Genomic DNA, 18155 nt, shown 5'->3' on the forward strand with positions numbered 1-18155 from the left:
AAACTCCACAGCAAGCAACTCCGCAACTAGAAACTCCACAACTAGCGGCTCCGCAACTACAAACTCGACAACTTGAAACTTTGCAACTCGAAACTGTGGAACTAGAAAATCCGCAGCTATAAACTCAAGTAGCAATTACCCAACTAGAAACTGCGCAACTAGAAATTCCGCAACTAGAAAATCCACAATTAGAAACTTCACAACTAGAAACTCCCCAACAAGAAACTCCACAACTAGAGACTCAACAACTAGGAACTCTGCAACTAGAAGATCTACAACTACAAACTCGAAAAATAAAAACTACAAATAGAAACTCCACAACTAGAAACTCCACAACTAGAAACTCCACAACTAGAAACTCCACAAGTAGACACTCCACAACTAGAAACTCCACAACTAGAGACTCCACAACTAGAGACTCCACAGCTAAAAACTCCGCAACTAGAAACTCCACAACTAGAAACTCAACAACTAGACATTCAACATCTAGAAACTCCACAACTTGAGACTTCGCAACTAAAGAACTCGGCGACTAGAAACTCAACAACTAGAAACTCCACAACTAGAAACTCCGCAACTAGAAACTCCGCAACTAGAAACTCTGCAACTAGAAACTCCGCAACTAGAAACTCCACAGCTAGAAACTCCACAACTTGAAACACCAAAACTAGATACTCCACAACTACAAATTCCACAATTAGAAACTCCGCCACTAGAAGCTCCGCAACTAGAAACTCCGCAGCTAGAAATTCCACGACTTGAGACTTCGCAACTAAAAACTCGGCAACTAGAAACTCAACAACTAGAAACTCCACAACTAGAAACTCCACAGCCAGAAACTCCATAACTTGAAACCCAACAAATAAATACTCCACAACTACAGACTCCACGACTAGAAACTCCACAACTAGAAACTCCACAACTCGAAACTCCACAAGTAGACACTCCACAACTAGAAACTCCGCAACTAGAAACTGCATCTAGAAACTCCGCAACTAGAAACTCCACAGCTAGAAACACCACAAATGGAAACTCCACAAGTAGATACTCCACAACTAGAAACTGCACAACTACGAACCCCACAACTACGAACCCCACCACTAGAAACTCCACAACTAGAAACTCAACAACTTGAGACTTCGCAACTAGAAACTCCACAACTAGAAACTCCACAACTAGAGACTCCACAACTAGAAACTCGACAACTAGAAACTCAACAACTACAAACCTCACAACTAGAAACTCCACAACTAGAAACTCCGCAACTAGAAACTCCACAGCTAGAAAATCCACAACTAGAAACTCCGCAACGAGAAACTCAGCAAATAGAAACTCCACAACTAGAAACTCCACAACTAAAACTCTACAGCCAGAGACTCCACAACTAGAAACTGCCCATTTAGAGACTCCGCAACTTGAAACTCCACAGCTAGAAACTCCGCAACTAGAAACTCCACAACTAGAAACTTTACAACTAGAAACTCCACAACTAGACACTTCGGAACTAGAAACTCCACAACTAGAAACTCCACAACCAGAGACTCCAAAACCAGAGACTGCACAACTAGAAACTCGACAACTTAAAACTCTGCAACTAGAAAATCCGCAACTATAAACTCAAGTAAAATCTCCCCAACTAGAAACTTCGCAACTAGAAACTCCACAACTAGAAAATCCACAACTAGAAACTCTGCAACTAGAAACTCCTCAACTAGAATCTCCACAGTAAGAAATTCCACAACTATAAACTCCACAACCGGAAACTCCACAACTAGAGACTCTAAAACTAGAGACTGCACAATTAGAGACTCCGCAACTAGATACTCCAAAACTAGGAACTCTGCAACTAGAAAATCTACAACTACAAACTCGAATACTAAAAACTACAAATAGAAACTCCACAACTAGAAACTCCACAAGTAGACACTCCACAACTAGAAACTCCACAACTAGAGACTCCACAACTAAAAACTCCACAACTAGAAACTCCGCAACTAAAAACTCCACAGCTAGAAACTCTACAACTTGAGACTTCGCAACTAAAGAACTCGGCAACTAGAAACTCAACAACTAGAAACTCCACAACTAGAAACACCGCAACTAAAAACTCTGCAACCAGAAATTCAATAGCTAGAAAATCCACAATTAGAAACTCTGCAACTAGAAACTCCGCAAATAGAAACTCCACAGCTAGAAAATCCACAACTAGAAACTCCACAACTAGAAACTCCACAACTACTGACTCCGCAACTAGAAACTCCACAACCAGAAACTCCGCAACTAGAAACTAACTCCGCAACTAGAGACTCCACAACTAGAAATTCCACAACTAGAAACTCCACAACTACAGACTGCGCAACTACTAGAAACTCAACTACTAGAAACTCAACAACTAGAAACTCCACAACTAGAAACTCCACAACTTGAAACCCAACAAATAGATACTCCACAACTACAGACTCCAGAACTAAAATTTCCACAACCAGAAACTCCGCAACTAAAAACTCCGCATCTAGAAACTCCACAGCTAGAAAATCCACAACTAGAAACTCCACAACTTGAAACTTCGATACTAGAAACTCCGCTACTAGAAACTCTGCAACTAGAAACTCCGCAACGAAAAATTCCACAGCTAGAAACTCCACAACTGGAAACTCCCCAACTAGAGACTTCACAACTAGAAACTCCACAACTACGAACTCCACAACTACATACCCCACAACTAGAAACTCAGCAACTAGAAACTCCACAGCTAGAAAATCCACAACTAGAAACTCCACAACTACTGACTCTGCAATTAGAAACTCCACAACCAAAACTCCGCAACTAGAAACTCACTCCGCAACTAGAGACTCCACAACTAGAAGTTCCACAACTAGAAACTCAACAACTACAGACTCCGCAACTAGAAAACTCCGCAACTAGAAACTCCACAACTAGAAACTTCACAACTTGAAAGTCCACAACTAGATACTCCACAACTACAAACTCCACAACTAGAAACTCCACAACTAGAAACTCCACAACTTGAAGCTCCACAACTAGAAACTCCGCAACTAGAAACTCCACAACTAGAAAACTCCGGAACTAAAAACTCTGCAACTAGAAACTCCGCAACTAGAAACTCCACAACTTGAAACACCACAACTATATACTCCACAACTACAAAATCCACAACTAGAAACTCTGCAACTAGAAACTCCGCAACTAGAAACTCCACAGCTAGAAACTCCACAACAGGAAACTCCACAACTAGAGACTCCAAAACTAGAAGCTGCACAACTACGAATTTCACAACAACGAACCCCCGAACTAGAAGCTCCACAACTAGAAACTCCGCAACTAGAAGCTCCGCAACTAGAAACTCCACAGCTAGAAACTCCAGGACTTGAGATTTCGCAACTAGAAACTCGGCAACTAGAAACTCAACTACTAGAAATTCAACAACTAGAAACTCCACAACTAGAAACTCCACAACTTGAAACCCAACAAATAGATACTCCACAACTAGAAACTCCACAACCAGAAACTCCGCAACTAAAACTTTGCAACTAGAAACTCCACAGCTAGAAAATCCACAACTAGAAACTCCACAACGAGAAACTCCACAACTTGAAACTCTGCAACTAGAAACTCCGCCACTAGAATCTCCACAACTAGAAAACTCCACAACTAGAAACTCTGCAACTGGAAACTCCGCAACTAGAAACTCCACAGCTAGAAACTCCACAACTGGAAACTCCACAACTAGAGACTGCAAAACTAGAAACTGCACAACTACGAATCCCACAACTGCAAACCCCAGAACTAGAGGCTCCACAACTAGAAACTCCACAACTTGGAACTCCGCAACTAGAAACTCCGCCACTACAATTTCCACAACTCGAAAACTCCGCAACTAGAAACTCTGCATCTAGAAACTCCGCAACTAGAAACTCCACAGCTAGAAACAACACAAATGGAATCTCCTCAACTAGAGACTCCACAACTAGAACTGCACAACTACGAACCCCACAACTACGAACCCCACAACTAGAAACTCCACAACTAGAAACTTCACAACTAGAAACTCCGCAACTTGAGACTTCGCAACTAGAAACTCTACAACTAGAAACTCCACAACTAGAAACTCCACAACTAGAAACTCCGATACTAGAAACTCCGCAACTATAAACTCCACAGCCAGAAACTCCACAACTAGAAACTCCACATCTAGAAACTCCGCAACTAGAAACTCCACAACTAGAACTTCTACAACTAGAGACTCAACAACTAGAGACTTCTCAACTAAAAGCTCCACAACTAAAAACTCCACAACTAGAAACTCCATAACCAGAAACTCGAAAACTAGAAACTCCACAACTAGAAACTCCACAACTAGAAACTCCACACCTATGAATTCCACAACTTGAAACTCCACAACTAAAACTTCACAACTAGAAACTCCACATCTAGAAACTCTGCAACAAGAAACTCCGCAACTAGAAACTCTGCAACTAGAAACTCCACAACTAGAAACTCCAAAACTAGAGACTGCACAATTAGAGACTCCGCAACTAGAAACTCCACAGCAAGCAACTCCGCAACTAGAAACTCCACAACTAGCGGCTCCGCAACTACAAACTCGACAACTTGAAACTTTGCAACTCGAAACTGTGGAACTAGAAAATCCGCAGCTATAAACTCAAGTAGCAATTACCCAACTAGAAACTGCGCAACTAGAAATTCCGCAACTAGAAAATCCACAATTAGAAACTTCACAACTAGAAACTCCCCAACAAGAAACTCCACAACTAGAGACTCAACAACTAGGAACTCTGCAACTAGAAGATCTACAACTACAAACTCGAAAAATAAAAACTACAAATAGAAACTCCACAACTAGAAACTCCACAACTAGAAACTCCACAACTAGAAACTCCACAAGTAGACACTCCACAACTAGAAACTCCACAACTAGAGACTCCACAACTAGAGACTCCACAGCTAAAAACTCCGCAACTAGAAACTCCACAACTAGAAACTCAACAACTAGACATTCAACATCTAGAAACTCCACAACTTGAGACTTCGCAACTAAAGAACTCGGCGACTAGAAACTCAACAACTAGAAACTCCACAACTAGAAACTCCGCAACTAGAAACTCCGCAACTAGAAACTCTGCAACTAGAAACTCCGCAACTAGAAACTCCACAGCTAGAAACTCCACAACTTGAAACACCAAAACTAGATACTCCACAACTACAAATTCCACAATTAGAAACTCCGCCACTAGAAGCTCCGCAACTAGAAACTCCGCAGCTAGAAATTCCACGACTTGAGACTTCGCAACTAAAAACTCGGCAACTAGAAACTCAACAACTAGAAACTCCACAACTAGAAACTCCACAGCCAGAAACTCCATAACTTGAAACCCAACAAATAAATACTCCACAACTACAGACTCCACGACTAGAAACTCCACAACTAGAAACTCCACAACTCGAAACTCCACAAGTAGACACTCCACAACTAGAAACTCCACAACTAGAGACTCCACAACTAGAGACTCCTCAACTAAAAACTCCACAACTAGAAACTCCGCAACTAGAAACTTCGCAACTAGAAACTTCACAGCTAGAAACTCCACAACTTGAGACTTCGCAACTAAAGAACTCGGCAACTAAAAATTCAAACACTTGAAGCTCCACAACTAGAAACTCCACAACTACTGGCTCCGCAACTAGAAACTCCACAACCAGAAACTCCGCAACTGGAAACTCGCTCCGCCACTAGAAACTCCACAACTAGAAACTCCACAACTTGAAAGCCCACAACTAGATACTCCACAACTACAAACTCCACAACTAGAAACTCCACAACTAGAAACTCCACAACTTGAAGCTCCGCAACTAGAAACGGCGCAACTAGAAACTCCACAAGTAGAAAACTCCGCAACTAGAAACTCTGCAACTAGAAACTCCGCCACTAGAAACGCCACAACTAGAAACTCCACAACTTGAGACTTCGCAACTAGAAACTCTACAACTAGAAACTCCACAACCAGAAACTCCACAACTAGAAACTCCGATACTAGAAACTCCGCAACTATAAACTCCACAGCCAGAAACTCCACAACTAGAAACTCCACATCTAGAAAAACCGCAACAAGAAACTCCGCAACTAGAAACTCCACACCTAGAACTTCCACAACTAGAGACTCAACAACTAGAGACTCCTCAACTAAAAGCTCCACAACTAAAAACTCCACAACTAGAAACTCCGTAACTAGAAACTCGAAAACTAGAAACTCCACAACTAGAAACTTCACACCTATGAATTCCACAACTTGAAACTCCACAACTAAAACTCCACAACTAGAAACTCCACAACTAGAAACTCCACAACCAGAAACTCCGCAACTAGAAACTCCACAGCTAGAAAATCCACAACTAGAAACTCCATAACTAGAAACTCCACAACTACAGACTCCGCAACTACAAAACTCCGCAACTAGAAACTCCACAACTAGACGATTCGCAACTATTACCTCTACAACTTCAAAATCCAAAACTATCAACTCCACAACTTGAAACGCCGCTACTAGATACTCCACAACTACAAACTCCACAACTAGAAACTCCACAACTTGGAACTCCGCAACTAGAAACTCCGCCACTAACATCTCCACAACTAGAAACTCCGCAACTAGAAACTGCATCTAGAAACTCGCAACTAGAAACTCCACAGCTTGAAACACCACAAATGGAAACTCCACAAGTAGATACTCCACAACTAGAAACTGCACAACTACGAACCCCACAACTACGAACCCCACCGCTAGAAACTCCACAACTAGAAACTCAACAACTACCAACCTCACAACTAGAAACTCCACAACTAGAAACTCCGCAACTAGAAACTCCACAGCTAGAAAATCCACAACTAGAAACTCCGCAACGAGAAACTCAGCAAATAGAAACTCCACAACTAGAAACTCCACAACTAAAACTCCACAGCCAGAGACTCCACAACTAGAGACTGCACATTTAGAGACTCCGCAACTTGAAACTCCACAGCTAGAAACTCCGCAACTAGAAACTCCAAAACTAGAAACTTTACAACTAGAAACTCCACAACTAGACACTTCGGAACTAGAAACTCCACAACTAGAAACTCCACAACCAGAGACTCCAAAACCAGAGACTGCACAACTAGAGACTCCGCAACTAGAAACTCCACAGCTAGAAACTCCGCAACTAGAAACTCCACAAATAGAGACTCCGCAACTAGAAACTCGACAACTTAAAACTCTGCAACTAGAAAATCCGCTACTATAAACTCAAGTAAAATCTCCCCAACTAGAAACTTCGCAACTAGAAACTCCACAACTAGAAAATCCACAACTAGAAACTCCGTAACTAGAAACCCGAAAACTAGAAACTCCACACCTATAAATTCCACAACTTTAAACTCCACAACTAAAACTCCACAACTAGAAATTCCACAACTATAAACTCCACAACCGGAAACTCCACAACTGGAGACTCTAAAACTAGAGACTGCACAATTAGAGACTCCGCAACTAGATACTCCAAAACTAGGAACTCTGCAACTAGAAAATCTACAACTACAAACTCGAAAACTAAAAACTACAAATAGAAACTCCACAACTAGAAACTCCACAAGTAGACACTCCACAACTAGAAACTCCACAACTAAAAACTCCACAACTAGAAACTCCGCAACTAAAAACTCCACAGCTAGAAACTCTACAACTTGAGGCTTCGCAACTAAAGAACTCGGCAACTAGAAACTCAACAACTAGAAACTACACAACTAGAAACACCGCAACTAAAAACTCTGCAACCAGAAATTCCATAGCTAGAAAATCCACAATTAGAAACTCTGCAACTAGAAACTCCGCAAATAGAAACTCCACAGCTAAAAAATCCACAACTAGAAACTCCACAACTAGAAACTCCACAACTACTGACTCCGCAACTAGAAACTCCACAGCTAGAAAATCCACAACTAGAAACTCCAAAACTAGAAACTCCACAACTACAGACTCCGCAACTACAAAACTCCGCTACTAGAAACTTCACAACTAGACGATTCGCAACTAATAACTCTACAACTTCAAAATCCCAAACTATCAACTCCACAACTTGAAACGCCGCTACTAGATACTCCACAACTAGAAACTCCACAACTAGAAACTCCACAACTAGAAACTCCACAACTAGAAACTCCACAGCTAAAAACTCTACAACTTGAGACTTCGCAACTAAAGAACTAGGCAAATAGAAACTCAACAACTAGAAACTCCACAACTAGAAACACCGCATATAAAAACTCTGCAACCAGAAATTCCACAGCTAGAAAATCCACAACTAGAAACTCTGCAACTAGAAACTCCGCAAATAGAAACTCCACAGCTAGAAAATCTACAACTAGAAACTCCACAACTAGAAACTCCACAACTACTGAATCCGCAACTAGAAACTCCACAACCAGAAACTCCGCAACTAGAAACTCACTCCGCAACTAGAGACTCCACAACTAGAAATTCCACAACTAGAAACCTCACAACTAGAAACTCCACAACTTGAAAGTCCACAACTAGATACTCCACAACTACAAACTCTGCAACTAGAAACTCCGCAACTAGAAACTCTGCAACTAGAAACTCCGCAACTAGAGACTCCACAGCTAGAAACTCCACAACTTGAAACACCACAACTAGATACTCCACAACTACGAACCCCACAACTACGAACCCCACAACTAGAAACTCCACAACTAGAAACTCCGCAACTAGAAACTCCACAGCCAGAAACTCCACAACTAGAAACTCCACATCTAGAAACTCCGCAACAAGAAACTCCGCAACTAGAAACTCCACAACTAGAACTTCCACAACTAGAGACTCAACAACTAGAAAACTCCACAACTCAAAACTACACAACTAGAAACTACACAACTAGAAACTCCACAACCAGAAACTCCGCAACTAGAAACTCCACAGCTAGAAAATCCACAACTAGAAACTCCATAACTAGAAACTCCACAACTACAGACTCCGCAACTACAAAACTCCGCAACTAGAAACTCCACAACTAGACGATTCGCAACTATTACCTCTACTACTTCAAAATCCAAAAGTATCAACTCCACAACTTGAAACGCCGCTACTAGATACTCCACAACTACAAACTCCACAACTAGAAACTCCACAACTTGGAACTCCGCAACTAGAAACTCCGCCACTAACATCTCCACAACTAGAAACTCCGCAACTAGAAACTGCATCTAGAAACTCGCAACTAGAAACTCCACAGCTTGAAACACCACAAATGGAAACTCCACAAGTAGATACTCCACAACTAGAAACTGCACAACTACGAACCCCACAACTACGAACCCCACCACTAGAAACTCCACAACTAGAAACTCAAAAACTTGAGACTTCGCAACTAGAAACTCCACAACTAGAAACTCGACAACTAGAGACTCCACAACTAGAAACTCGACAACTAGAAACTCAACAACCACAAACCTCACAACTAGAAACTCCACAACTAGAAACTCCGCAACTAGAAACTCCACAGCTAGAAAATCCACAACTAGAAACTCCGCAACGAGAAACTCAGCAAATAGAAACTCCACAACTAGAAACTCCACAACTAAAACTCCACAGCCAGAGACTCCACAACTAGAGACTGCACATTTAGAGACTCCGCAACTTGAAACTCCACAGCTAGAAACTCCGCAGCTAGAAACTCCACAACTAGAAACTTTACAACTAGAAACTCCACAACTAGACACTTCGGAACTAGAAACCCCACAACTAGAAACTCCACAACCAGAGACTCCAAAACCAGAGACTGCACAACTAGAGACTCCGCAACTAGAAACTCCACAGCTAGAAACTCCGCAACTAGAAACTCCACAAATAGAGACTCCGCAACTAGAAACTCGACAACTTAAAACTCTGCAACTGGAAAATCCGCTACTATAAACTCAAGTAAAATCTCCCCAACTAGAAACTTCGCAACTAGAAACTCCACAACTAGAAAATCCACAACTAGAAACTCCGTAACTAGAAACTCCACACCTATAAATTCCACAACTTTAAACTCCACAACTAAAACTCCACAACTAGAAACTCCACAACTAGAAACTCTGCAACTAGAAACTCCTCAACTAGAGACTCTAAAACTAGAGACTGCACAATTAGAGACTCCGAAACTAGATACTCCAAAACTAGGAACTCTGCAACTAGAAAATCTACAACTACAAACTCGAAAACTAAAAACTACAAATAGAAACTCCACAACTAGAAACTCCACAAGTAGACACTCCACAACTACAAACTCCACAACTAGAGACTCCACAACTAAAAACTCCACAACTAGAAACTCCGCAACTAAAAACTCCACAGCTAGAAACTCTACAACTTGAGACTTCGCAACTAAAGAACTCGGCAACTAGAAACTCAACAACTAGAAACTCCACAACTAGAAACACCGCAACTAAAAACTCTGCAACCAGAAATTCCATAGCTAGAAAATCCACAATTAGAAACTCTGCAACTAGAAACTCCCCAACTAGAAACTTCGCAACTAGAAACTCCACAACTAGAAAATCCACAACTAGAAACTCCGTAACTAGAAACCCGAAAACTAGAAACTCCACACCTATAAATTCCACAACTTTAAACTCCACAACTAAAACTCCACAACTAGAAACTCCACAACTAGAAACTCTGCAACTAGAAACTCCTCAACTAGAGACTCTAAAACTAGAGACTGCACAATTAGAGACTCTGCAACTAGATACTCCAAAACTAGGAACTCTGCAACTAGAAAATCTACAACTACAAACTCGAAAACTAAAAACTACAAATAGAAACTCCACAACTAGAAACTCCACAAGTAGACACTCCACAACTAGAAACTCCACAACTAGAGACTCCACAACTAAAAACTCCACAACTAGAAACTCCGCAACTAAAAACTCCACAGCTAGAAACTCTACAACTTGAGACTTCGCAACTAAAGAACTCGGCAACTAGAAACTCAACAACTAGAAACTCCACAACTAGAAACACCGCAACTAAAAACTTTGCAACCAGAAATTCCATAGCTAGAAAATCGACAATTAGAAACTCTGCAACTAGAAACTCCGCAAATAGAAACTCCGCAACTAGAAACTCCACAAATAGAGACTCCGCAACTAGAAACTCGACAACTTAAAACTCTGCAACTAGAAAATCCGCTACTATAAACTCAAGTAAAATCTCCCCAACTAGAAACTTCGCAACTAGAAACTCCACAACTAGAAAATCCACAACTAGAAACTCCGTAACTAGAAACCCGAAAACTAGAAACTCCACACCTATAAATTCCACAACTTTAAACTCCACAACTAAAACTCCACAACTAGAAATTCCACAACTATAAACTCCACAACCGGAAACTCCACAACTGGAGACTCTAAAACTAGAGACTGCACAATTAGAGACTCCGCAACTAGATACTCCAAAACTAGGAACTCTGCAACTGGAAAATCTACAACTACAAACTCGAAAACTAAAAACTACAAATAGAAACTCCACAACTAGAAACTCCACAAGTAGACACTCCACAACTAGAAACTCCACAACTAGAGACTCCACAACTAAAAACTCCACAACTAGAAACTCCGCAACTAAAAACTCCACAGCTAGAAACTCTACAACTTGAGGCTTCGCAACTAAAGAACTCGGCAACTAGAAACTCAACAACTAGAAACTACACAACTAGAAACACCGCAACTAAAAACTCTGCAACCAGAAATTCCATAGCTAGAAAATCCACAATTAGAAACTCTGCAACTAGAAACTCCGCAAATAGAAACTCCACAGCTAAAAAATCCACAACTAGAAACTCCACAACTAGAAACTCCACAACTACTGACTCCGCAACTAGAAACTCCACAACCAGAAACTCCGCAACTAGAAACTCACTCCGCAACTAGAGACTCCACAACTAGAAATTTCACAACTAGAAACTCCACAACTACAGACTGCGCAACTAGAAAACTCCGCAACTAGAAACTCCACAACTAGAAACTCCACAACTTGAAAGTCCACAACTAGATATTCCACAACTAGAAACTCCGCAACTAGAAATTCCGCAACTAGAAGCTCCGCAACTAGAAACTCCGCAGCAAAAAATTACACGACTCGAGACTTCGCAACTAGAAACTCGGCAACCAGAAACTCAACAACTAGAAACTCCACAACTAGAAACTCCACAGCCAGAAACTCCACAACTTCAAACCCAACAAATAGATACTCCACAACTACAGACTCCACAACTAGAAACTCCACAACTAGAAACTCCTCAACCAGAAACTCCGCAACTACAAACTCCACAACCAGAAACTCAGCAACTAGAAACTCCACAGCTAGAAAATCCACAACTAGAAACTCCAAAACTAGAAACTCCACAACTACAGACTCCGCAACTACAAAACTCCGCTACTAGAAACTTCACAACTAGACGATTCGCAACTAATAACTCTACAACTTCAAAATCCCAAACTATCAACTCCACAACTTGAAACGCCGCTACTAGATACTCCACAACTAGAAACTCCACAACTAGAAACTCCACAACTAGAAACTCCACAACTAGAAACTCCACAGCTAAAAACTCTACAACTTGAGACTTCGCAACTAAAGAACTAGGCAAATAGAAACTCAACAACTAGAAACTCCACAACTAGAAACACCGCAACTAAAAACTCTGCAACCAGAACTTCCACAGCTAGAAAATCCACAACTAGAAACTCTGCAACTAGAAACTCCGCAAATAGAAACTCCACAGCTAGAAAATCTACAACTAGAAACTCCACAACTAGAAACTCCACAACTACTGAATCCGCAACTAGAAACTCCACAACCAGAAACTCCGCAACTAGAAACTCACTCCGCAACTAGAGACTCCACAACTAGAAATTCCACAACTAGAAACCTCACAACTAGAAACTCCACAACTTGAAAGTCCACAACTAGATACTCCACAACTACAAACTCTGCAAATAGAAACTCCGCAACTAGAAACTCTGCAACTAGAAACTCCGCAACTAGAGACTCCACAGCTAGAAACTCCACAACTTGAAACACCACAACTAGATACTCCACAACTACGAACCCCACAACTACGAACCCCACAACTAGAAACTCCACAACTAGAAACTCCGCAACTAGAAACTCCACAGCCAGAAACTCCACAACTAGAAACTCCACATCTAGAAACTCCGCAACAAGAAACTCCGCAACTAGAAACTCCACAACTAGAACTTCCACAACTAGAGACTCAACAACTAGAAAACTCCACAACTCAAAACTACACAACTAGAAACTACACAACTAGAAACTCCACAACCAGAAACTCCGCAACTAGAAACTCCACAGCTAGAAAATCCACAACTAGAAACTCCATAACTAGAAACTCCACAACTACAGACTCCGCAACTACAAAACTCCGCAACTAGAAACTCCACAACTAGACGATTCGCAACTATTACCTCTACAACTTCAAAATCCAAAAGTATCAACTCCACAACTTGAAACGCCGCTACTAGATACTCCACAACTACAAACTCCACAACTAGAAACTCCACAACTTGGAACTCCGCAACTAGAAACTCCGCCACTAACATCTCCACAACTAGAAACTCCGCAACTAGAAACTGCATCTAGAAACTCGCAACTAGAAACTCCACAGCTTGAATCACCACAAATGGAAACTCCACAAGTAGATACTCCACAACTAGAAACTGCACAACTACGAACCCCACAACTACGAACCCCACCACTAGAAACTCCAACACTAGAAACTCAAAAACTTGAGACTTCGCAACTAGAAACTCCACAACTAGAAACTCGACAACTAGAGACTCCACAACTAGAAACTCGACAACTAGAAACTCAACAACTACAAACCTCACAACTAGAAACTCCACAACTAGAAACTCCGCAACTAGAAACTCCACAGCTAGAAAATCCACAACTAGAAACTCCGCAACGAGAAACTCAGCAAATAGAAACTCCACAACTAGAAACTCCACAACTAAAACTCCACAGCCAGAGACTCCACAACTAGAGACTGCACATTTAGAGACTCCTTAACTTGAAACTCCACAGCTAGAAACTCCGCAACTAGAAACTCCACAACTAGAAACTTTACAACTAGAAACTCCAGAACTAGACACTTCGGAACTAGAAACTCCACAACTAGAAACTCCACAACCAGAGACTCCAAAACCAGAGACTGCACAACTAGAGACTCCGCAACTAGAAACTCCACAGCTAGAAACTCCGCAACTAGAAACTCCACAAATAGAGACTCCGCAACTAGAAACTCGACAACTTAAAACTCTGCAACTAGAAATTCCGCTACTATAAACTCAAGTAAAATCTCCCCAACTAGAAACTTCGCAACTAGAAACTCCACAACTAGAAAATCCACAACTAGAAACTCCGTAACTAGAAACCCGAAAACTAGAAACTCCACACCTATAAATTCCACAACTTTAAACTCCACAACTAAAACTCCACAACTAGAAACTCCACAACTAGAAACTCTGCAACTAGAAACTCCTCAACTAGAGACTCTAAAACTAGAGACTGCACAATTAGAGACTCCGCAACTAGATACTCCAAAACTAGGAACTCTGCAACTAGAAAATCTACAACTACAAACTCGAAAACTAAAAACTACAAATAGAAACTCCACAACTAGAAACTCCACAAGTAGACACTCCACAACTAGAAACTCCACAACTAGAGACTCCACAACTAAAAACTCCACAACTAGAAACTCCGCAACTAAAAACTCCACAGCTAGAAACTCTACAACTTGAGACTTCGCAACTAAAGAACTCGGCAACTAGAAACTCAACAACTAGAAACTCCACAACTAGAAACACCGCAACTAAAAACTCTGCAACCAGAAATTCCATAGCTAGAAAATCCACAATTAGAAACTCTGCAACTAGAAACTCCGCAAATAGAAACTCCGCAACTACAAACTCCACAAATAGAGACTCCGCAACTAGAAACTCGACAACTTAAAACTCTGCAACTAGAAAATCCGCTACTATAAACTCAAGTAAAATCTCCCCAACTAGAAACTTCGCAACTAGAAACTCCACAACTAGAAAATCCACAACTAGAAACTCCGTAACTAGAAACCCGAAAACTAGAAACTCCACACCTATAAATTCCACAACTTTAAACTCCACAACTAAAACTCCACAACTAGAAACTCCACAACCGGAAACTCCACAACCGGAAAATCCACAACTAGAGACTCTAAAACTAGAGACTGCACAATTAGAGACGCCGCAACTAGATACTCCAAAACTAGGAACTCTGCAACTAGAAAATCTACAACTACGAACTCGAAAACTAAAAACTACAAATAGAAACTCCACAACTAGAAACTCCACAAGTAGACACTCCACAACTAGAAACTCCACAACTACAGACTCCACAACTAAAAACTCCACAACTAGAAACTCCGCAACTAAAAACTCCACAGCTAGAAACTCTACAACTTGAGACTTCGCAACTAAAGAACTCGGCAACTAGAAACTCAACAACTAAAAAACTACACAACTAGAAACACCGCAACTAAAAACTCTGCAACCAGAAATTCCATAGCTAGAAAATCCACAATTAGAAACTCTGCAACTAGAAACTCCGCAAATAGAAACTCCACAGCTAGAAAATCCACAACTAGAAACTCCACAACTAGAAACTCCACAACTAGAAACTCCACAACTACTGACTCCGCAACTAGAAACTCCACAACCGGAAACTCCGCAACTAGAAACTCACTTCGCAACTAGAGACTCCACAACTAGAAATTTCACAACTAGAAACTCCACAACTACAGACTGCGCAACTAGAAAACTCCGCAACTAGAAACTCCACAACTAGAAACTCCACAACTTGAAAGTCCACAACTAGATATTCCACAACTAGAAACTCCGCAACTAGAAATTCCGCAAAAGAAGCTCCGCAACTAGAAACTCCGCAGCAAGAAACTACACGACTCGAGACTTCGCAACTAGAAACTCGGCAACCAGAAACTCAACAACTAGAAACTCCACAACTAGAAACTCCACAGCCAGAAACTCCACAACTTCAAACCCAACAAATAGATACTCCACAACTACAGACTCCACAACTAGAAACTCCACAACTACAAACTCCTCAACCAGAAACTCCGCAACTAGAAACTCCACAACCAGAAACTCAGCAACTAGAAACTCCACAGCTAGAAAATCCACAACTAGAAACTCCAAAACTAGAAACTCCACAACTACAGACTCCGCAACTACAAAACTCCGCTACTAGAAACTTCACAACTAGACGATTCGCAACTAATAACTCTACAACTTCAAAATCCCAAACTATCAACTCCACAACTTGAAACGCCGCTACTAGATACTCCACAACTAGAAACTCCACAACTAGAAACTCCACAACTAGAAACTCCACAACTAGAAACTCCACAGCTAAAAACTCTACAACTTGAGACTTCGCAACTAAAAAACTAGGCAAATAGAAACTCAACAACTAGAAACTCCACAACTAGAAACACCGCAACTAAAAACTCTGCAACCAGAAATTTCACAGCTAGAAAATCCACAACTAGAAACTCTGCAACTAGAAACTCCGCAAATAGAAACTCCACAGCTAGAAAATCTACAACTAGAAACTCCACAACTAGAAACTCCACAACTACTGACTCCGCAACTAGAAACTCCACAACCAGAAACTCCGCAACTAGAAACTCACTCCGCAACTAGAGACTCCACAACTAGAAATTCCACAACTAGAAACCTCACAACTAGAAACTCCACAACTTGAAAGTCCAAAACTAGATACTCCACAACTACAAACTCTGCAACTAGAAACGCCGCAACCAGAAACTCTGCAACTAGAAACTCCACAACTAGAAACTCCACAACGAGAAACTCCACAACTTGAAACTCCGCAACTAGAAACTCCACAACTACGAACCCCACAACTACGAACCCCACAACTAGAAACTCCACAACTAGAAACTCCGCAACTAGAAACTCCACAGCCAGAAACTCCACAACTAGAAACTCCACATCTAGAAACTCCGCAACAAGAAACTCCGCAACTAGAAACTCCACAACTAGAACTTCCACAACTAGAGACTCAACAACTAGAAAACTCCACAACTCAAAACTCCACATTTAGAAACTACACAACTAGAAACTCCACAACTAGAGACTCCGTAACTAGAAACTCCACAACTTGAAACTCTGCAACTAGAAACTCCACAACTAGAAATTCCACAACTAGAGACTCCACAACTTGAGACTTCGCAACTAAAGAACTCGGCAACTAAAAATTCAAACACTTGAAACTCCACAACTAGAAACTCCACAACTACTGGCTCCGCAACTAGAAACTCCACAACCAGAAACTCCGCAACTAGAAACTCACTCCGCCACTAGAAACTCCACAACTTGAAGCTCCGCAACTAGAAACTCCGCAACTAGAAACTCCACATCTAGAAAACTCCGCAACTAGAAACTCTGCAACTAGAAACTCCGCCACTAGAAACGCCACAACTAGAAACTCCACAACTTGAGACTTCGCCACTAGAAACTCTACAACTAGAAACTCCACAACTAGAAACTCCACAACTAGAAACTCCGATACCAGAAACTCCGCAACTATAAACTCCACAGCCAGAAACTATACAACTAGAAACTCCACATCTAGAAACTCCGCAACAAGAAACTCCGCAACTAGAAACTCCACACCTAGAACTTCCACAACTAGAGACTCAACAACTAGAGACTCCTCAACTAAAAGCTCCACAACTAAAAACTCCACAACTAGAAACTTCGTAACTAGAAACTCGAAAACTAGAAACTCCACAACTAGAAACTCCACACCTATGAATTCCACAACTTGAAACTCCTCAACTAGAACTCCACAACTAGAAACTCCACAACTAGAAACTCCACAACCAGAAACTCCGCAACTAGAAACTCCACAGCTAGAAAATCCACAACTAGAAACTCCATAACTAGAAACTCCACAACTACAGACTCCGCAACTACAAAA

This window comes from Rhipicephalus microplus, unplaced genomic scaffold, assembly GCF_043290135.1.
Source record: "Rhipicephalus microplus isolate Deutch F79 unplaced genomic scaffold, USDA_Rmic scaffold_12, whole genome shotgun sequence".
Lineage (NCBI taxonomy): Eukaryota > Metazoa > Arthropoda > Arachnida > Ixodida > Ixodidae > Rhipicephalus > Rhipicephalus microplus.